The sequence below is a fragment of the Panulirus ornatus genome, chromosome 28, assembly GCF_036320965.1.
Source record: "Panulirus ornatus isolate Po-2019 chromosome 28, ASM3632096v1, whole genome shotgun sequence".
In the NCBI taxonomy this organism is placed as follows: Eukaryota; Metazoa; Arthropoda; class Malacostraca; order Decapoda; family Palinuridae; genus Panulirus; species Panulirus ornatus.
In genome coordinates this window covers 7,366,912-7,389,582 of record NC_092251.1, presented here as the reverse complement: position 1 = coordinate 7,389,582, position 22,671 = coordinate 7,366,912, and the positions used below count along the sequence as shown (strand labels likewise).

The window sequence follows — 22,671 nt, the reverse complement described above, 5'->3', positions numbered from 1 at the left end:
ATGACTGAATTAAACTCAACAGTAGACGAGGTCAGGAAGTACACCACTAAGGCGTTGCCGCCAAACCTAACCTTGAATTACCGACAGGAAGCAAAAGGTAATTGAGACATGGCAACCGTGTTACTTGGTGGAGGATGCGGAGTACAATCACCAATTTGTAATTACCTTATTGGTAATTACCTACTTCTGCGGTACAGTGTAGGGAGAGAGAGGTCCCCATCCCCTTGAGCCTTTTTGTCCTACGATGAAAAAAAAAAAGAAAATGCCATCAGGCGAGGCTAGCGCGTACCATTCATCGCAGGAATAGAATCGTGTGAGTTATGTGGTGTCCAGTGGTGTGTGTGTGTGTGTGTGTGTGTGTGTGTGTGTGTGTGTGTGTGAGATGGAGACTGTGTATGTTTGTGGCCTGGATGCCAGCAACCCACGTGTATACCAGGCAGATGGAAAAGATAACAACTTAGGCCAGCGAGGGGAATTTGACAGCCACTGTAATGCTAGCTCATTGAGCCGTTTTCACTACTCCGATAAAATATATATATATATATATATATATATATATATATATATATATATATATATATATATATATATATATATATATATATAAGGCGTGCATTGTGTTTCTCTTATATATCCTATATATTTTCATCTCTGCATTCTGTCATATGGTATTTTCTGAATACCATTTAGAAAAAAAATGCGCCAGTATTTTCTATTTATAGTCAATGAGCAAAATTCTCGTCTCGGTTTCACTGATCCATCGTCAACGCTACACTCAAGTACCCTCTCTCTCTGGCATGTAATTCTTATCAACCAAACCCCAATGCTGAAACTATGACACATTCCCTCGAGAAGTCTTGAAGACCCCAGATCCCCCTAACAGACCTAGTGTTCTGGGGTAGAAGCGAGTATAACGGTGCTCTCCCCCCTGATGCCTGGGGGTGTGACCCCAGTATACACCACTCCCCTCCCCCCAGAACAACTGAGGCAACACAGACCTTTACTTTAAGAGTTTCATGGCACAGAAGATATTATGGCGGTTTATCGAGGAGTGTTATCCGTGTTGTGCTGTGTGTCCTGTCCATTCGTCCAATGATTCATTCATACATCTATTCCCAGGCTGGTGTGCCTCATTCTCGAAGCGGAACTCTCCATACGTATCCCTCGCTATGGTCATCATCATTTCAAGTCTCGCTCCTGTATCGTGAGTGAATCATGCGATCTCTCCTCATAGCCTGCCTTTTGTCAATATCATATTTCCTCTCTCTCTCTCTCTCTCTCTCTCTCTCTCTCTCTCTCTCTCTCTCTCTCTCTCTCTCTCTCTCTCTCTCTCTCTCTCATCATCATTATCATCATCATCCACTGATGAAATTCTGACGTCCAGAGCTAACTATGACACCTCCAATACAGAGATACGATAACCACATACACACACACACACACACACACACACACACACACACACACACACACACACACACACACGTACATAAACACACATAAAAATGTAAGACAGAAGAGTGAGGGTTGAACTGATCATAGCTGTTAAGTCATTTCAGACTGATGAACTAGACAGCGAACAGTTCTTTGAGATATGTACACACATAACAGCCAGAAGGCGTAAAAGGAAACTAAAGAAGAAATTCAAAAATAAAGATGATGTAAACAAGTACTTTTATACCACACGAGTGGTGGAACTACAGATACACAGACTCAAAAGGTCCAAGCGAGGTGGTGTGGCCTTAACACCACTTTAAAAAAAATACCAAATGTGTTCCTCTTAAAAGCAGTGGAAGAAGAGGATAGCAGAGAAGATTGAAGAGATGGGAGCCCCACGAGCGTAAAACTTCCCTCCCTCCCTCCCTCTCTCCTTCACCCCCGTGCAGTACAAACAGTCTGGTAATGACAGGTTCCCACGCCCGTGCCCCAGTTAACGCTGGAGTGCAGGACAGGATGAACGGGGGCCCCTAATTAACCAACACTAGCCGAGTCGGGAAGACAAGAGTCCTCGCCAGGGACGTCTCTTCCGACCTTCGTGATTTCCCTAAATATACTTTTCTCCAGACTTCCCTGACGTCACCTCTGACCTACATTGGAGGGGTAATTCATGGGAAATTTAATCTGGGAATCAAAACAGACACGACTGTTGCGTAATGCGCCAACACCAGAGAATAGTGTTCACTGCTGCGGGCACATCGGAGCCTCCCCGAATCCCACTTCGTTGCTCGACATCGCCTCCCGCCTACCCTTTTGTCGTGCATCACGAAATTATCAAACTACCGAGTCTGGCTAGGCTGAAAACTATTCAAACTTTCGCAGGATAGGTCTAAAAAAAAGACGGTAATTGTCTATATTTCACAGGTGATTTAACCCGCCACCTCTGCGATGTGGTTAGCGAAATACACAGGCTGTCAGAGGCGCAAATAATGTTAGCGATGACGGTAGGGTAGACCTGCAGCAGGAGGGCTTGCTACTGCAGGAGGGCGTGCTACTGCAGGAGGGAGAGGCAGCAGCTAGCAACTTACAGGAACGAAGCGAAATGTTAGCTACAGTGAATAGTACTCGTGTCATACTGGCCACTATATAAAAAAGAATATATACGTGTGTGTGTGTGTGTGTGTGTGTGTGTGTGTGTGTGTGTGTGTGTGTGTGTGTGTGTGACACGATAAACCTGTGGCAAAACTAGTTTCATCTGCTCTTTTTCTCGTCGTGTTTATATGCCAGCTCGGGGCTTGTGTCTCTCCTCCCCCTCGCCAAGCGCTCAGAGACCCTTCCACCACGGTCCAAATAAACTTCCGTGTCTCTTTAAGCTGGCGGCTTCCTGGGGGGATGTTGTTCGGAGAGAGGATGGGCGAGGAAAATATTCCACCTCCCCTTGTGGCGTCATGAGGTGGGAGGAGGTGAGGGAGGGAGGAGGCCATGTTGGCCAGCCTAGGTGTGGCGGACGCCATCATAACGCGGTGCATCACCCACTCCACCCAAACTCACGCCTCACCCGAGCTCCTACCAACCCACCCACGCCCACTCGAACATCTACCCACGCCCGAATACTACCCATGTACACTGCGTGTGTATGTGTGTGTGTGTGTGTGTTTTATGAGTTAAGGGGAGAGAGTTTCACGCTCGTGTTACCCCGTCTCTTAACCTTACACACACACACACACACACACACACACACACACACACATATATATATATATATATATATATATATATATATATATATATATATATATATATATATATATATATATACGTACCATGTCTTTACTCCTACGCAATTACTTATCTGTGCTATACGGGGAGGGAGTTTTACACTCCTGGGACGCAATCTATTGACATTCTCTACCATCATACAACTTCTTAAATTCATGAGTGCTGTCAGCATTAGCCATGTCCTCAGTCATTCTGCTCCAGTCACCCAACGCTAGAAAAGCACTTCTTTTGCACGTCCCTTTCCCTACTGACGGAAGGGGTACCCTTTGGTTTCCTGGGCCCCACTCAGGCCCTTTTGTTACCCTCCTACGTAGCTGTAACTGTACCCACTGTACGCTCTATACTGGCTTCACCTACCCCTTAGGTATGTGCCCTTCACCCACACTCTCACTGAAATGCTCTGTGTAACGCTAGACAATGAATATTCAAAAAAATTAAAACTAAAACTAACGTTCCAGTGTCAGCAAGGGGAGAATAAGTTGTTTTAAAAGGGTCACCAGCAAAATATGTTTCTGATCGAGTTCTCTTTCCATAACGCATCACGTAACACCAAGTGACTAAATAAGAAAATCTAATACATAACCAGATTCCTGTGTCACCAGCTGAAGACTAAGAAAGCTACCACTTTGTTACCAATCAGTCTCGTCAGGTCTTCACTGGGGAAACATATGGAGTGTCACGGTTCTAAAAGACACGAGTCCTCCCCACCCCAACCCCACCCTCTCCAGGGTGATATTTTCCCCACAGGATGAACAATGGATACATTCCCTCCCCCACCCCCAGATCCAGGAGGGAGGATTTACTCTCCGTATACAATGGGATTTTGAGAAGGGGTGCGACCCTCTCATCCTGCACTGTAAAATTTTCTCATCCTCCACCCTACAGCTCTCTCATCCTCCAGTGTACAACCCTCTCATTCTCCACCCTACAGCTCTCTCATCCTCCAGTGTATAACCCTCTCATCCTCCAGTGTATAACCCTCTCATCCTAGTGTACAACCCTCTCATCCTCCAGTGTATAATCCTCTCATCCTCCAGCGTACAACCCTCTCATCCTCCAGTGTACAACCCTCTCATCCTCCAGTGTACAACCCTCTCATCCTCCAGAGTACGACCCTCTTATCCTCCATTGTACAGAACCCTCTCATCCTCCAGTGTACAACCCTCTCATCCTCCAGTGTACAACCCTCTCATGCTCCAGTGTACAACCCTGTCACCCTCCAGTGTACAACCCTCTCACCCTCCAGTGTACAACCCTCTCATCCTCCAGTGTACAACCCTCTCATCCTCCAGTGTACAACCCTCTCATCCTCCATTACAACTTGATGGAAATATTCTGAGCATCAACTCAGGTCACCTGTACGTGTTACGAACAAGGTCTATCCAGGTCACCTATACGGGCTGTGAACAAGCCTTTGACTGTGATATGTTTCCAGAACAAATGGTTTAGCAATCAGAATGATTGCGATATATATATATATATATATATATATATATATATATATATATATATATATATATATATATATACATATATATATATATATATATATATATATATATATATATATATATATTTATCATAAATATTATATATATACATTATATATATTATATATATTATATATATATATTTTTTATTATACTTTGAAATCCGCGGGCCATTTTCCTTGAATCACAACGAAGCCTGGATTACAGAAAATGGTCTGGGTTGCCACATTACCACGGCCTCCCCGAGGGGGGTTCTGCTCACCTTAATTGCTCTGTTCTCGATGCCCCACTACACTCTGGCTGCTCCATGACTGTATCTCATGTTCTCAGCACAGGACGTGACTCGTGTCCTGTGTCAGTCATGTGGCTCGCCAAGAGGAAAGTTATTAAAAAAAAAAAAAAGTTGCTATACCCAGGCCCTAATAGTGCTTATCCACGCTAATAATGCTCTACCACGAGGCTAGCGAGGCGCTATCCGGGTCTGTCATAATGCTTTTCCACGTGACTTAACAAAGCATTATCCTAGTATCTCATAATGCTCTCCCACAAGGCTTAACAGGGCACTGTCCTACTCTCTCATAATGATCTCCCACAAGGCTTAACAAGGCACTGTCCTACTCTCTCATAATGCTCTCCCACAAGGCTTAACAGGGTACTGTCCTACTCACTCATAATGCTCTCCCACAAGGCTTAACAAGGCACTGTCCTACTCACTCATAATGCTCTTCCACTAAGTCCCTCATAAAGCTCGCTGTTCTCGCTAGCTCTCTCAGTGAGGCCGGACAATTATCCACAGCCAGGCGAAACGAGGAAGTGGTGAGAACTTTAGCAAAAATGGGAAATTCTGGGAATGATTCCTACACTCCTGGACGGCAAGTAGGTTGAGGAGGAACTTTTCTTTTTTCTGCTGCTGCTGCTGCTGCTGGCTGAGGTGACAAAAGGTTGACCTCCTACACCTCCTGGCACGAGTTCGCGCCTTTTTGTATTGTCCTGCAGTGAAACGGAGGAGAGTGTGTGGATACCTCGAACTCCTGGCTTCCAGACATCGGAGGATGTAACAATGCCCGATGATCCTCTATGAGTAGCCTCATGCGAGGTAGCTCTGCTCCGTGGAGACCGCCAAACCACCCACTGTGCTCCTGGTGTCTTTAACCTCACCCTACGTGTTCCAGGAGCCTCTAGCTTTACACCGGGTGTTCCTTGAACCCTTAGCCTTAAGCTAAGGGTTAGCGTAGCCCGCAGCGTGACGCTTGGTGTTCCTGGAGCCCGTATCCTCACGCCTGGTGTTCCTGGATGCCTTGGCCTCACGCCTGGTGCTTCTGGAGGCCGTAGCCTCGCGCCTGGTGTTTCTGGAGACCTTAGCCTCACGCCTGGTGCTTCTGGAGGTCGTAGCCTCACGCCTGGTATTCCTGGAGGACTTAGCCTCACGCCTGGTGTTCCTGGAAGCAGTAGCCTCACGCCTGGTGTTCCTGGAGGCAGTAGCCTCATGCCTGGTGTTCCTGGAGGCCACCGCCTCACGCCTGGTGTTCTTGGAGCCCGCAGCCTCGCTATGTACCTTACAAAGGTATAACCAGACTCAACCAGCTTATGGTTACGCTGCTGAGTGGCAAGTCACCTTCGGCGAGGCTGTATCATTGGAGCACAACCTCGTCTAAGAACTTCTTACTCCAGAGGAGCCATCCTTTCCCGACTACTGAGTGTAGCGTAGCCTGAAAGCTGCAGGAACCCTTGGAGCAGGGGTCCTTAGATATATGAAGATATACGAAGTTATCATTGTATCATACATACTGAGGCCCGGACGAGGCCTCATCACCAGTGAACAAAAAGGACGATCGGAACTCACTAGTTCCCGAAGACTGGGTTCGTTAAGAACTCTAACACCAGCATAACTCGAGTCTCTCCTCTTAATCATATATATATATATATATTTTTTTTTTTTTTTTTTTTTTTTTTCATACTATTCGCCATTTCCCGCGATAGCGAGGTAGCGTTAAGAACAGAGGACTGGGCCTTTGAGGGAATACCCTCACCTGGCCCCCTTCTCTGTTCCTTCTTTTGGAAAATTAAAATAAAAAAATGAGAGGGGAGGATTTCCAGCCCCCCGCTCCCTTCCCTTTTAGTCGCCTTCTACGACACGCAGGGAATACGTGGGAAGTATTCTTTCTCCCCTATCCCCTATATGTGCTTGAACAGTTGCATTTTTTGTAAATGAAAAACATAAACATAATAAATATACTTATTAGTGAAAAGAGAACAACTCTGCTGCAAAGACACGAGCAGTAATTATGGTATATATATATATATATATATATATATATATATATATATACATAAAACAGATGTTTCTGCTAAGCTACCAACAGCGGAAATTCGTGTAACTAAAGTTCACATCAGCGACGTATGTAATCTATTACCACCAAGTCATTTGATCATTCTTCGACATCATTTCTCACCTATGAACACCGTGGATGAGCCACAAGACCCGAAATTGAGGCATCTGATAAGTCCATGAGAACAACTCAATGGTTCCCTTGAGGAAACAAATAATTGACGAGTTATAATCAGTTAATGACCACTTACAGCTAATTAATCATCATTCCCATCCGCCTGTGTATTGGCCTTATAGAAGGAGAGCACTAACACTGTCTACTACCCCCTTAGAAACGATAGATTTCTTCCGTTGCTTTTATTCGTTCTTCTTCTTCTTATTCCGTGAGGTCATATACCCTTTAACTTTACTATGACCCCCGGGACCAGGACGCGGGAGTCATATGCCATGAAGTGCACACACACACACAGACACCACCAAGCAAAGGTGAGGGGTCACTGGCGTGGGTGACCCTTACCCCTCGCTCAACTCCTACAAGACAAGCGATAATAATTCATAATAATAATAACAATAATGATAATATTAATAATGATAATAATAATAGTAATAATAATGATAATAATAATAATATTAATAATAATAATAATAATAATAATAATAATGATAATAATAATAATAATAATAATAATAATAATAATAATAATAATAATTACAATAATACTAATAATAATAATAATAATGATAATAATAATAATAATAATAATAAACGCAACTGCAAACTGATGTCAATGCGGACGAACAGAAAAACAAATGAAAGGATATTGTGAATATACACCAGCTGCTGGTGAGGTGGTGTGACCTGGTGCTGGCCCTCCCCGCCCACACCAGCTGTCTCTAGCAGTCACACAAACAGAGGTACATGACCAGCAGCACACTAGCAGCTCGTTCTGTCATTCCCTGGATATCCAGGAGCGCAAAGAAGCATCCCGCTTGGTCCAGGCTTTGCGGCCATAGGGGTGTCTGATCTCACGACTCGAGGCGTTGAAAGCATAGCATGATCAGGAATGGGTGGCTCGTGACCTTGCAACCATAGCAATGGCCTGAAACGATAGCTCGAGGCATTGCAACCATAGCGATGGCCTGAAACGGCAACTCGTAGCATTGCAACCATAGCAATGGTCTGAAACGGCAACTCGTGGCACTGCAGCCATAGCAATGGCCTGGAACGGCAACTCGAGGCGTTGCAACCATATCAATGGTCTGAAACGGCAACTCGTGGCACTGCAGCCATAGCAATGGCCTGGAACGGCAACTCGAGGCGTTGTAACCATATCAATGGCCTGAAACGGCAAGTCGAGGCGATGCCACCACACCATGGTCTGAACTGAAGACATTTCCCATCATACTTGACAGTCTCTCGTCCTTGAGCCTCAAAGCATTCAGATATGCGGTGAATATCACCCGGGAACTAGTTCATGTCTGGAGACCGACCGATCCCCTCCTCCCTCCCGAGAAAAAAAAGACGCTGAAGATTGTCACTGTGGCGAACACCGCGTCTGTGTTCACAGACCCAGAGGTAGAGAGCAACAGTGTCCACGGTAAAGTTCTGCTCTTGACATGGACATGGCGCGTGGCTAAATGCCTAATCAGGGGATTTCCTTTGGCTTAGGTTTGTTTGTGGCATCATCATCATCATCATCATCATCATCTCTTCAATTCTCATTAATCAACATGACCCAGATAGGCAAAGCTCTGGTTCAACAGACAAGGGAGGCTCAGGACGTCCGACATAACCCAGCGGATTTTTTCATCGAACTGCATTACCAACACACACACACACACCACAGAGCGTACGTCCTGGCTGTGTTCGTGGGGGACAAACCCCGCACAGCTGCAGCAGAAGTATGACACCGGCTGTTGGGAGGGAGGGAGGGATCGGCAGAAATTGGAGTCACAATGAACACAAACCAGTATAATGAACCCCATGTCTGAACGATGGTGTTTGCCGGCACATAAGATACGACCCGTTTATCTTCTACGCAGTAACTTATTATATTTGTTAACTCTAAGTATGGTGTAGATTCAGTATCAGCAGCAAACGTGGTTTGAATATGTTCATTCGAATTTTGCTCGGCCCGCGATCGGCTGCTGGTAGCTCCCGAACAAGTTCGCTTCGCCCACCAAAATACAAAGGATAGAGCCTCCTCATGGATATGGCTGCCCTCCCGCTAAGATTCGTAATGTTTCGTCTCTCTTTTTCTTGATGGACCAGACCCTGGCTGATGGACAAGACCCACGCAGTCCCGGCGTCTCTTAAGAGTTAATGGGAAAGACTCTCTGCCTGGCTATGTCCAGTACAGGGACTCTGAGGTCCTGGGGACCAGTGCCTTGTCATTGCCTAGCATCTAGTAGTACCAGCAGGAACATGAAACTTTGGTGACTTCTTAAATAATATATATAAATACTAGAAAACAAATCATCATATAGAGATAATAAAATATTACTTTCTTTTTATCTAATTCTCAAGGAATAACTCATATCCTTCTTTACTCATCTGTCTCTAACCACGATCAGACGGGCCAAGAAACAAATACCGATAAAGTGTGATCATTCGAGACAGTTTACTCCGCATACACACGTCGCCCGCCACCTCCTCCTCCTCTCCCAGCTTAGCTCCTCTCTCATTCTTCCCTGGCTAGACGCCGTCGCCCTCGTACGGGAGGGAGAATATTTTCTCCGCATGACAACTGTGGCCGATGTTTTGTTGACATTTTCAGCAGCGGACAACAACAGCGTGGGCAGGCTCAGGCTGCGGGGAGGGGGAGGCCCTCCGCACAGCCTGCCGCCCACACACACACACACACTGCCTCAGGACATGCATGGCAGCCAGCCTAGCCGCAGGGGAGGGAAGACAGTCTCCAACACTTCGTGAGATGACACACACACGAGAGAGTGAAGGAAGGTCGTGTCTGTTTTAATAGCGGTTATGACACGCGGTATAAATCTAGCCTGTCTGACCACATGTTTAGAAAGACACTCTCTTTTTTTTTTTTTAAGGAATTCTGAGCTCTGCATTCCATTCTTGACGGATGTCTTGTGACAGGGAGCCGTGCTAAAACGTAGACTACATCCCGGGTATATATAGTTTGAAAGAAATATATATATATATATATATATATATATATATATATATATATATATATATATATATATATATATATATATTTTTTTTTTTTTTTTTTTTTTTTTTTTTATACTTTGTCGCTGTCTCCCGCGTTTGCGAGGTAGCGCAAGGAAACAGACGAAAGAAATGGCCCAACCCCCCCCCCCCCATACACATGTACATACACACGTCCACACACGCAAATACACATACCTACACAGCTTTCCATGGTTTACCCCAGACGCTTCACATGCCTTGCTTCAATCCACTGACAGCACGTCAACCCCTGTATACCACATGACTCCAATTCACTCTATTTCTTGCCCTCCTTTCACCCTCCTGCATGTTCAGGCCCCGATCACACAAAATCTTTTTCACTCCATCTTTCCACCTCCAATTTGGTCTCCCTCTTCTCCTCGTTCCCTCCACCTCCGACACATATATCCTCTTGGTCAATCTCTCCTCACTCATTCTCTCCATGTGCCCAAACCATTTCAAAACACCCTCTTCTGCTCTCTCAACCACGCTCTTTTTATTTCCACACATCTCTCTTACCCTTACGTTACTTACTCGATCAAACCACCTCACACCACACATTGTCCTCAAACATCTCATTTCCAGCACATCCATCCTCCTGCGCACATCTCTATCCACAGCCCACGCCTCGCAACCATACAACATTGTTGGAACCACTATTCCCTCAAACATACCCATTTTTGCTTTCCGAGATAGTGTTCTCGACTTCCACACATTTTTCAAGGCTCCCAAAATTTTCGCCCCCTCCCCCACCCTATGATCCACTTCCGCTTCCATGGTTCCATCCGCTGACAGATCCACTCCCAGATATCTAAAACACTTCACTTCCTCCAGTTTTTCTCCATTCAAACTCACCTCCCAATTGACTTGACCCTCACCCCTACTGTACCTAATAACCTTGCTCTTATTCACATTTACTCTCAACTTTCTTCTTCCACACACTTTACCAAACTCAGTCACCAGCTTCTGCAGTTTCTCACATGAATCAGCCACCAGCGCTGTATCATCAGCGAACAACAACTGACTCACTTCCCAAGCTCTCTCATCCCCAACAGACTTCATACTTGCCCCTCTTTCCAGGACTCTTGCATTTACCTCCCTTACAACCCCATCCATAAACAAATTAAACAACCATGGAGACATCACACACCCCTGCCGCAAACCTACATTCACTGAGAACCAATCACTTTCCTCTCTTCCTACACGTACACATGCCTTACATCCTCGATAAAAACTTTTCACTGCTTCTAACAACTTGCCTCCCACACCATATATTCTTAATACCTTCCACAGAGCATCTCTATCAACTCTATCATATGCCTTCTCCAGATCCATAAATGCTACATACAAATCCATTTGCTTTTCTAAGTATTTCTCACATACATTCTTCAAAGCAAACACCTGATCCACACATCCTCTACCACTTCTGAAACCACACTGCTCTTCCCCAATCTGATGCTCTGTACATGCCTTCACCCTCTCAATCAATACCCTCCCATATAATTTACCAGGAATACTCAACAAACTTATACCTCTGTAATTTGAGCACTCACTCTTATCCCCTTTGCCTTTGTACAATGGCACTATGCACGCATTCCGCCAATCCTCAGGCACCTCACCATGAGTCATACATACATTAAATAACCTTACCAACCAGTCAACAATACAGTCACCCCCTTTCTTAATAAATTCCACTGCAATACCATCCAAACCTGCTGCCTTGCCGGCTTTCATCTTCCGCAAAGCTTTTACTACCTCTTCTCTGTTTACCAAATCATTTTCCCTAACCCTCTCACTTTGCACACCACCTCGACCAAAACACCCTATATCTGCCACTCTGTCATCAGACACATTCAACAAACCTTCAAAATACTCATTCCATCTCCTTCTCACATCACCGCTACTTGTTATCACCTCCCCATTTACGCCCTTCACTGAAGTTCCCATTTGCTCCCTTGTCTTACGCACCCTATTTACCTCCTTCCAGAACATCTTTTTATTTTCCCTAAAATTTACTGATAGTCTCTCACCCCAACTCTCATTTGCCCTTTTTTTCACCTCTTGCACCTTTCTCTTGACCTCCTGTCTCTTTCTTTTATACTTCTCCCACTCAATTGCATTTTTTCCCTGCAAAAATCGTCCAAATGCCTCTCTCTTCTCTTTCACTAATACTCTTACTTCTTCATCCCACCACTCACTACCCTTTCTAAACAGCCCACCTCCCACTCTTCTCATGCCACAAGCATATATATATATATATATATATATATATATATATATATATTCCTTTTATATAAATCACATGTTTACAGACGCAGCAGTGGCTCATACAGTCACATGTTGAGTCAATTCCTGTTGCGTTGTGCAAGAGGGAACCCGAAAGCACACACACACACACACACACACACACACACACACACACACACACACACACACACATGACTTGGCAAGATGTACACCGGTACTCTCGCGGAAGGTTCGAACCTGGGTCGTGTGATGGTAGACGGTGCCCAGTGATTGGGAGACACGCCAGACTAGATCCTCACGTACTCGAGGAGCTAACTCACTCACCGCCACATGCCTACATGAAGCGCGTGTGGTAGTTATACCACCACACACACACACACACACACGACCTGCTCTGACGCAAAGCAAACCAGCTCATTTGCTCCGTCACCTGGACAAACATCAGTGCGGGACGCCTTGAGGGAAACATTGCCAGGGTGCGGTAGGCTGGGATTGGACTGATTTGTGCCAGTATCCCTCGCAAATTCACCGTGCACCCTATGCTCATCCTGTGGGCGGTAGCGCAAAAAGGATTACAGGGAGTCACAAAGGGTCTTAGTCAGACCCCCAGTGGGTTGCGCACCCCATGCTCATCCTGTGGGCGGTAGAGCAAAAGGATTACAGGGGGCCTTAAAGGGTCTAAGAACCCCACTGACTTTGAAGTGGTGGCATTACCCTAACCGCTCCTCTACCATCATCTGAAAACTCCATTTCCACTCTCCTTACGTCTCACTACTCCCACGTTCTCTCCTGCCTTTCCTCTTGCCAACAGCGAGGCTTGGCTATGAATTAATCCCTGACCTTGACCTAACACTCCACGCCGCGTTGAGAACCAGGTCGCTTAATTGTATCCAAGTGATGGAACATAAAGTGCTTCCGGAGAGGGAGGGAGAGAGAGAGTGGAGAAGGAAAAGTAAGCCAATCATCATCAGATAAGACATCAAGATAATTGGGTCGGATGAGGGGGAAATATCGCCCCAGTCATTCTAGAAATAACCAGAGGACAATTCGTCGAGGAAAGTGAGGCAAGTAACTCGGAGCAAAAACAAATATATATATGTGTCTTATTTTGTGCTTCGTTGCGTCAAGGTGTATTACGACACCCGTCTGGCGAAGGCCGCTGCCAGACGTTACCTAGGAGGGAGGGTGGAGGCCTCATAGAAGTAGTAGTTCCTCCTCCTCCCTCCATCAGACCAGCTGTCCCTCTTCCCAACTCACCGGATGGCTAAGGCCTCCCCAGCGAGGCCTGAGCCAACGTATACCACGTACTGCCCTATACAGGTACCCCCCTCACACAACACTCGATCCCACCCCAGTCAGCAAAGCAACAGATTCTGATACCATTTCCGTGTAAGAAGCTGTCAACAAACACTTCAGGAGGACTTGATTCTGCTGTTTCAAATGTCTGAGAGGCGAGAGGAGGCAACGCCCTCCCTAGCCAGAGCTGTACGAGCCAGGGGCAACACACATCCTAGGAACGCCTTGTTTCTCCGTTGCTCTTCTCTCGGCGGTTATGTACGCCGGGGACATACGGATCTCGGGCGAAAACAAGGGTTCGATTACCTCACACTTGCCTCAGCTCCTCTCGTGTGACAGTCTAGTGAACTGACCTTTGACCCCCCCCCACCTGCCTCGACCCCCTGCAGTGTGACACTCAGGTGACTGACCTCCGACACCGCCTGCTCGTTTACACAGAGATGGCTCCCTCCTCTCCCCATCACTAGCACCCTATTCCACCATTAGCACCCATCACTATCACTCATCTCCCTCTCCGTCCCCTTCACTATTAGTGGTCCTCCTCCCAGTCAATATATCCTCCTGGCTTAGGTTGGTGTGTGTGCGTGTGTGTGTGTGTGTGTGTGTTTGTGTGTGTATGTGTGTGCGTGTACACAGAGCAGGAAGGACATGGTACATAAATACAAGGTCAAGAGACGGGAAACACGAGTGTAGACTCTCTCCCCACAACACACATTTAGTAATCACACACACGTCTACCGCTCCCATGACACCCACACACCACCGTTCCACACACCCGTGCCCCCTACACCAGCAGAACGATTAACCATTACCGGACTAAGTCACACAATACGTGGCAGATAAAGATACTCAAAAAGCGGAGGATCGTATATATACGTCACCCATCACCAATAATTAATTAATTCTTTGAGAAAAGTTACATTTGGGCATGACGGCTCACACAGCGCCGAAATTCGGAGGCACACTGCTGGTGCGATGAGGCGTACTGGAAGTCTTAACAGGAGACGGAGATGTTATGCGTCCTGAGGTGTTGGCTACTGCCTGCTCCATCACCCAGGAGGGTGGGGGATGTAGCTCCCGAGGTGATGGCTCCTGTCTGAGCTATCCAGAGGAGGAGGACCTTGTGAAGCTCCTGAGGTATTGGTTCCTGCCTGAGCTACCCAGGGGAGTGGGGGATCTTGTAAGGCACCTGCATGAGCCACCGGTAGCACCCTGTATATCGAGCTGGGAGAGCAGCATCAGGTCAATGCTCGTCAGAGGCGACAGAATCGTGTGGGTCAGTATAGAGAAGGTCGTCTGACGCAGCAGGAGCGACACACCTGTTTCGTTCAGCTATGGTAGGACTCGGGTTCAACAGAGACAGGACCGAGTCAGCAGTGACAGGTGTGAGTCAGCAGAGACACGTAAAGTCAGTCAGCAATGTCAGAAGTCGGTCTGTCAGGAGTAACGTAGTGAGTCTGTCTGGGTCAGCAGCCATAGGTCATGGAGTGAGGTTCGGTGAGTGACGAGTCTTGCGAAATGAACCCACTTAGGGTGGGTGGGTGTGAGTCAGGATGGGTCGGACCCACGTTAAGGTGCCAACATTCAGACCTAAACACAACAAGACTCCTCCTCCTCAGAGTCTGGCGTGATCTGAAGTGGGTAACTTGTACCTTATCTGCCTCCCACGTCACCATGGCTCCTCCACATGATAGCAACAGCCGTCAGTGAGCATCAAGGTCACGGGACGCCCCCCCCCCCCCCCTACGGCTGGCGGCGCACTTCCTCCACTGACTCTAAATCTTTAAAGTAATTATCCAATTAAACACCTAACACATCTAACTGTTAAACTTGACCCCTTTTAACATTGCCCTTGTTAAACATCCAGCTTTTCAGCTGAAGATGGACACCGTGTTTCGTCGAACCTCATACTATTTTACGAACGTCCGTCGAGATGAAATAAATGGAGGGAAGAAGACGGTGTTGAGGGACCTTGCAGCCGCGACGCCAACGATAACCTGGAGTGTTGTGGTAAAACTTAAGGACCACCCCGACCATAAGTCTGTACCCTGAGAGCTTCCCTACGACTTACGATCGCAATCCGACCCTTCCTAGCCAGACGCCCTTCTCTCTCTCTCTCTCTCTCTCTCTCTCTCTCTCTCTCTCTCTCTCTCTCTCTCTCTCTCTCTCTCTCTCTCTCTCAAGGCTGACCGCAGAGGTCCATCCCAGTGTTAGCGCCTGGACCACTGCCATGCGTGGGGGGGGGGGGAGTGCCAGCATGGACCAGTGCCATGTCTGGGCCAGTAGCACTCTGGATCAATGCCATACCTCGGCCAGTGCCAACCTGGACCCCTGTCATGCCCGGTCCACCGTAAAAAAAAAAAAAAAAAAACGGGGCTATTGCAAAATCCTGAGCCAATGCAACAAGCAGGTTATCATCAGGGCAACTGCAAACGCACAGTTATCTCAGGTCACCTGGACCAGTGCCACATCTGGGTTGGAGATAAGGCCATAATCCCTTCCATTCACGCAACTAGTTACAGAACTTTGTCTATCTGATAAGCTCAAGTTTTTCCCCCCCTCTGCTCGATAACGTCCCTCGTCCACTGGGTTGTGTGGGAAGAGGAGGACCGGGTCTTATGTCAGCATTCCATACGTTACCTCACCCTTGCACGTACTCTGTGCTCCATACTTGCCTCCACCTGGCTGTGTGGGAAGAGGAGGACCGGGTTTTATGTCAGCATTCCATACGTTACCTCACCCTTGCACGTACTCTGTGCTCCATACTTGCCTCCACCTGGCTGTGTGGGAAGAGGAGGACCGGGTCTTATGTCAGCATTCCATACGTTACCTCACCCTTGCACGTACTCTGTGCCCTATACTTGCCTCCACCTACCCCCTTCACCCATGGTAGGATTGGAACGTTTTATCTACGTATGTTTAGACAACTCAAACTCGCCTCATTCATCGGTGCCTTGTGCTTACCACGCTGACGAGTGTTCCACGCCAACACACCAGACAATAATGGATTAGTGTGTGTGTGTGTGTGTGTGTGTGTTCGACGGTCGCTGGTGAGGGTGAGAGCTGTGTGTGTGTGTGTGTTCGACGGTCGCTGGTGAGGCTGAGAGCTGTGTGTGTGTGTGTGTGTGTGTGTGTGTGTGTGTGTGTCGCGTGCCTCTCACTGCGAGTCTAAACACATCAGTATATGAACACGGACCAACTGTATTCCACCTATGGTTCATCTGTGACCCCTTTCCACTACCTACGTAACGACATGATCCCACAAAAAGAACCTCGAACTACCCCGCTAATCTGGTCTCGGGAGTCCCACGCGTGAGTCACACGCGTCTGCTTGACACGACGATAAAGTCGTCAGCTTGACAGACGGACTTAACCTTTCGCCACCACCACCACCCCAGCGGCACCACTGCAAGCTGGCGGTCTCGCGTGGTGTACCACACCCCCTTCCCTCCTTCTCCTCGCAGATCATCAACAAACATGAAGGCTTCCTGCCGTGAGCCTCTCTTGGTGGGAGGAGCTGTGGAGGTTACCAGACCGGTGAGGAACTGCCTCACATCCTCTGGCCAGCCCAATGGTCCTCACAACCCGGGGCATACCCAAGCCACAACCTCAGCGTGGGAAACCAACCTGGACTCTCTCTCTCTCTCTCTCTCTCTCTCTCTCTCTCTCTCTCTCTCTCTCTCTCTCTCTCTCTCTCTCTGAACTTCCCTGGGATATTCTAAACTGATCCACATCGCCAAGGCTGAACTTTCCTAGGATATTCTGAACTTTGATCCACATCCCCAAGACTGAACTTTCCCGGGATATTCTGAACTTTGATCCACATCCCCAAGGCTGAACTTTCCTGGGATGCTCTGAACTTTGATCCACATCCCCAAGGCTGAACTTTCCTGGGATGTTCTGAACTTTGATCCACATCCCCAAGGCTGAACTTTCCCGGGATATTCTAAACTTTGATCCACATCCCCAGCCTAGACAGGGAGTTTTAGTTTTATCACATACGATTCACTGAGAAAAATTGCTTGATGCGTGATTACGTACAATACCTTAAATGCAGACCTTGATCATGGTGACCTACCTACATACATACTTGCCTTCCTACCTACGGAGAAGTTTCGCCATGAAGCAGCGCTATATAGCGTACCGCTTGACGACGAGAGAGAGAGAGAGAGAGAGAGAGAGAGAGAGAGAGAGAGAGAGAGAGAGAGAGAGAGAGAGAGAGAGAGGCTGTTGACAGCATCAGTTCTCTGTTTCCTGTCCACTGCTCGGCAACACTTATCAACCTTCCCTTTGTCCCAGCCATCAGAAGAGACACAATGTCTGCTAATTATTACCTTCCCTGCTAAGCTCGCGGCACGTGTGTGTGTGTGGGGGGGGGGGGGGGTGTCACACAGGCCCCGGCCACGTGACCCCGATGGCTAGCAGAAAGCCGAGGCCACGTCCGGTAGCTCCCCCCAACCCCAAGTGTCAAGAGGGTGTTTGAGTCAGGCGTGCAGGTGTGGAGGACCCCCTAACACCAGTGGGAAGGGAGGGAAGGAGAGAGAGAGAGAGAGAGAGAGAGAGAGAGAGAGAGAGAGAGAGAGAGAGAGAGAGAGAGAGAGAGAGAGGTCACGGGTTACATCTTGGCAGTTGGAGGTTCGTATGTTATATGGAAGTGCGCGTTCATATGTACTATATATATATATATATATATATATATATATATATATATATATATATATATATATATATATATATATTGTTTGGGGTATTCAGTTACCCGGTGGCGACTCTAACGACCCACAACACAGAAGATGCATCAACTGCTCGTGAAAAATTACCTTTAGTCTACCTTCTCCCGGACGATGGTGGCACGGCCTTACAGACGCTACAGCGAGGTGAACTGAAAGTTACAGCAGGTCAGGTCAGGTCAGAGAGAAGACAGAAGAGATGGGACAGGTCATCGGAGGCTTCGGAATGCCTTCTTAAGTCAGGCCACAACGAGGGGTCGAAGGACGCAACACCGGGGGCAATGACGCGCTGAGACACACACACACACACACACACACACACACACACACACACACACACTCACACACAACACACACGGAGGCTCGGTGGGACGGTACAAACGTTTGTTCCATAGAGTAGGTACTGTACAAACGTTTGTTCCATAGAGTAGGGACGGTACAAACGTTTGTTCCATAGAGTAGGGACGGTACAAAAGTTTGTTCCATAGAGTAGGGACGGTACAGACGTTTGTTCCATAGAGTAGGGACGGTACAAACGTTTGTTCCATAGAGTAGGGACGGTACAGACGTTTGTTCCATAGAGTAGGGACGGTACAAACGTTTGTTCCAAGAAGCCAAGACGGTACAGACGATTTTTACAAGAGGTCGAGACGGTACAAACGTTTGTTCCATGGAGTCGGGACGGTACAGACGTTTGTCCCAAGGATCTGGGACCCGACAGCGTATACGTTTGTTCCAAGGAGCAGTTCCTGCCATCAATGATGTACCGAGAGGTCGATGATGACTTCACAACACTGTTCTGCCTTGACCCTTACCCTATGGCATGACATCACAGCTAATCATATGACGTCAACGATACCACTGTCACAGATAATCGTATGACGTCAGCTATAGCATCATCAGTCTATCTATCATATGACATCAGTGATAACATCTGCCAGGTGATATCTGACATTAAAGACGTCAGCAGTCATCAAGACGAAGATGACACTGGTGTTATCTTACCGACTGTGACAAGAAGACTCGCGATAACACAAGGGAGGAAGATAACCAAGAAGCTCCACTTTATCAAGACAGTAACACTTAAACGTAAAGTGAAGCACTTGTAGAGGCGCTACTTAAAAAGGACCCTTGTGTCTCACTTTCCACACGAGGTTGTAAGAATGGATTCACAATATTTTGAAGGGGTTGCAGGAAGGGAAAGGTTGTAGGAAGGTTGTATGATGTCTACAATATTGTAAAAGCGACCACCTGTCTGCATACGAATCTTTAACAAAGATTTCGGTCCCTCGCGAGACAAGGCAACACAGGTAGATGACTCCTTCTTAATCCCTTACAGTAAACTCGGGGAGGGGGAAAGGGAAGATGTACCTCGTGATGGAGACAGATAACCATACAGTCACGCTGAAGTAAGTTTACTGAGCAGATGTGTACTTTCGGGAGTCTAGTTTATTTTGTGATCGGCTGAGTTTACCTTGTATTTGTGTAGCTAGGCTTTCTTTCATGTTCAGTACTGAGGGGTTATTTAATACTTGTGCTCTAAAGTGAGACCTAAAGACAGTTTACCGGGTAATTATCTCCCAAGCACTCATTTGCTATAGCGAGTTTACTTAGCGAGAGGGTACTGTATAGTGAGTTTACCCCTACTGTGTTCTGTGGAAAGCTACAGAGCTGTTGTATTCTGTAGTTTACGTAATACATCTTTTTTTCTAAGTTGTAGACCAAAGATGTGGACAACAAAACTCGCTGAAATCAAGACTTAAAAGAAAAAAGTATCAGAGAAAGAAAAGTGGAAAAAAGTGATGCAGAAGTTGAGTTCTCGAAGCGGAAAAAAAACTTTACCTAAGAAGTTTTCTGTGGACAGTTTACCTACAACTTGTGTTGTAAACAGGTCACCTAGTAGCTAGGTTCTGTAAAGTCTACCCACACAGTAGAGTTTACCGAGCACTTGGGCACTTTAGACATATATTCCCATGCACTTGCGCTCTGCAGTGAAACAGCCTACCTTTTGTAACCTATTCTGTGCACAACGTCAGACTCGCTACGCAGTTGTAGGACCCGGTCAAGGCAAGGTCATTTCCCCATGTTATGAAGCTTCCTATAGAACGCGCAGCCAGTGGCGTCAACCTAGGTCTCCTCAGCCACCTCGTCAGAGCTTATAATCCTCAATTCCACCGCCGAGTCCAGCCAAGGGGTATCTATGGGTTCACTGACTCCCGCCCCTGTTTCAAATAGGAAGTCTCTTCCCCGAAGCGTTGCGCCTCGGCAGTATATATTCGTCAGGCTGACGCGTAAAAACAAGTTATGAAGAATTTCCAACAACTCTTATGTACCGGTATATTGACGTCTTCAACGCAATTCATCAGCACGATAAGGTAAATGGAGGATCGGAAGCGTAGTCGCAACAGGAGAAACGAACGTGTGTTTGGTCAGCGACACACCCGAGGGGGACGGAGGCCGTGTGCGAGGCCCCTGCCTTAGTCGTGGTGTTGGCTCAGACGAGTAATCAAACCTGACGTGTATCCTCGGGCCATCCAGACCCTACCGGGTGGGTGTCCTCGACCCCGGCCTCTGGGGGTCACAGGGGCCAAAAACGTGACGGAAACACACCATGTGTACATGTCTGCTTCTGGTGCGGTGTTGTGGTTGGAAATTATAATCCAAAATGTTTGCTATATACATTTCGTTATTCATACCGTCGCAGCAATGTAATAAAATAATTTCGACGCATATCTAACGAAGATGTAAGCCTAAAATGTATATTCTATGCTGTGATATATATATATATATATATATATATATATATATATATATATATATATATATATATATATATATTTATTTTCCTTTGTCGCTGTCTCCCGCGTTTGCGAGGTAGCGCAAGGAAACAGACGAAAGAAATGGCCCAACCCACCCCCATACACATGTACATACATACACGTCCACACACGCAAATATACATACCTATACATCTCAATGTACACATATATATACACACACAGACACACACACACACTTACACATGTACATAATTCACAGTCTGCCCCTACTCATTCCCATCGCCACCCCGCCACACACGAAATAACATCCCCCTCCCCCCTCATGTGTGCGAGGTAGAGCTAGGATTACTATCAATACTGACTTCATTATATTTCTATAAAGGAAACCGCCTTTTGTCTGCACTCCTCCACCTGCCCCTGGTTCAAAGCGCAGTGTAGTAAATAATACCGGTGCAAACACGACCGCACCTAGAGTACAGTAACTTCATGGAAACACCGGAGCTGTTTCGCTCGAACGGGTTCAGCATTCACTCGGAGGTTCATTTGCCCGACATTCGTTCATCGATGTATTTTCTACTGTAGGGCTTTGATCTGACCATTTCCCTGCCCTTGTTATCTCGGCTAACAAAAAGGATAAAATACGATACACATTTACTGCAACCAGAACTGATCACGATACCCACTCCACTTTCTATGATCTGCAGTATTACAATTGTATATGTCCATCTTCGTTTCCTACTTCATAAAATTCTTCTATTCCTTGACTCAAAACTCCTCCGACGACCCACTCTCTCTCCATCGGATTTGCACTATACACGTATTTGGGACGTGTGTGTGTGTGTGTGTGTGTACAAACAAGTTCCGCGCCATCATGAGCACTCAAACAGCACCTAGCAACTATTTATGCCACGTAAGCTATCACCAAGTTACCCGGACATGAGCGTTTCATGGCACTAAACAATTCCCGGATCTCGGTAGACATAATCAAATGCAGCGTTCGTGCGTCTCACGGCGTCAATCGGTAACCGTGGAACAAAAACTGTGATAACGCAAGATGGAATATGGAAAAATTAATTAAGAGTGTGGTAAAAAACGCTCTTAGACTCTTAAGAAAAGTACTTCAAAATTTTTTTCTTCCTTGCACCCTACCTACCTTTCTCCGGTGACGTAATACTTTCTAAAAGATCACAGGAAAGATTGATTGTGTGTACTGGGGCCCATTCGTTAAAAATGCTGAATGTCTTGCGAGCTATTAGAATGTACGTTTGACCATCATTGTTCGCGACCGCGTTTGTTGCAAGATTTGATGGCTATGTGACAATAAAAAAAAAAATTTTCAGCTTCCCTGACAGCCTTCTTCATCATAGTCATGTCAACCCTTGGC

The 22,671-nt window shown here is 46.7% G+C and overlaps 1 protein-coding gene across 2 annotated transcripts in view; it reads right to left on the bottom strand.

Annotated features, from left to right (window-relative positions):
* The window catches only part of LOC139757816 (centrosomal protein of 290 kDa-like), an 80,495-nt gene that overhangs the window by 27,449 nt on the left and 30,375 nt on the right, over positions 1 to 22,671 (bottom strand). The gene's annotated exons all lie outside the window — the stretch shown is intronic.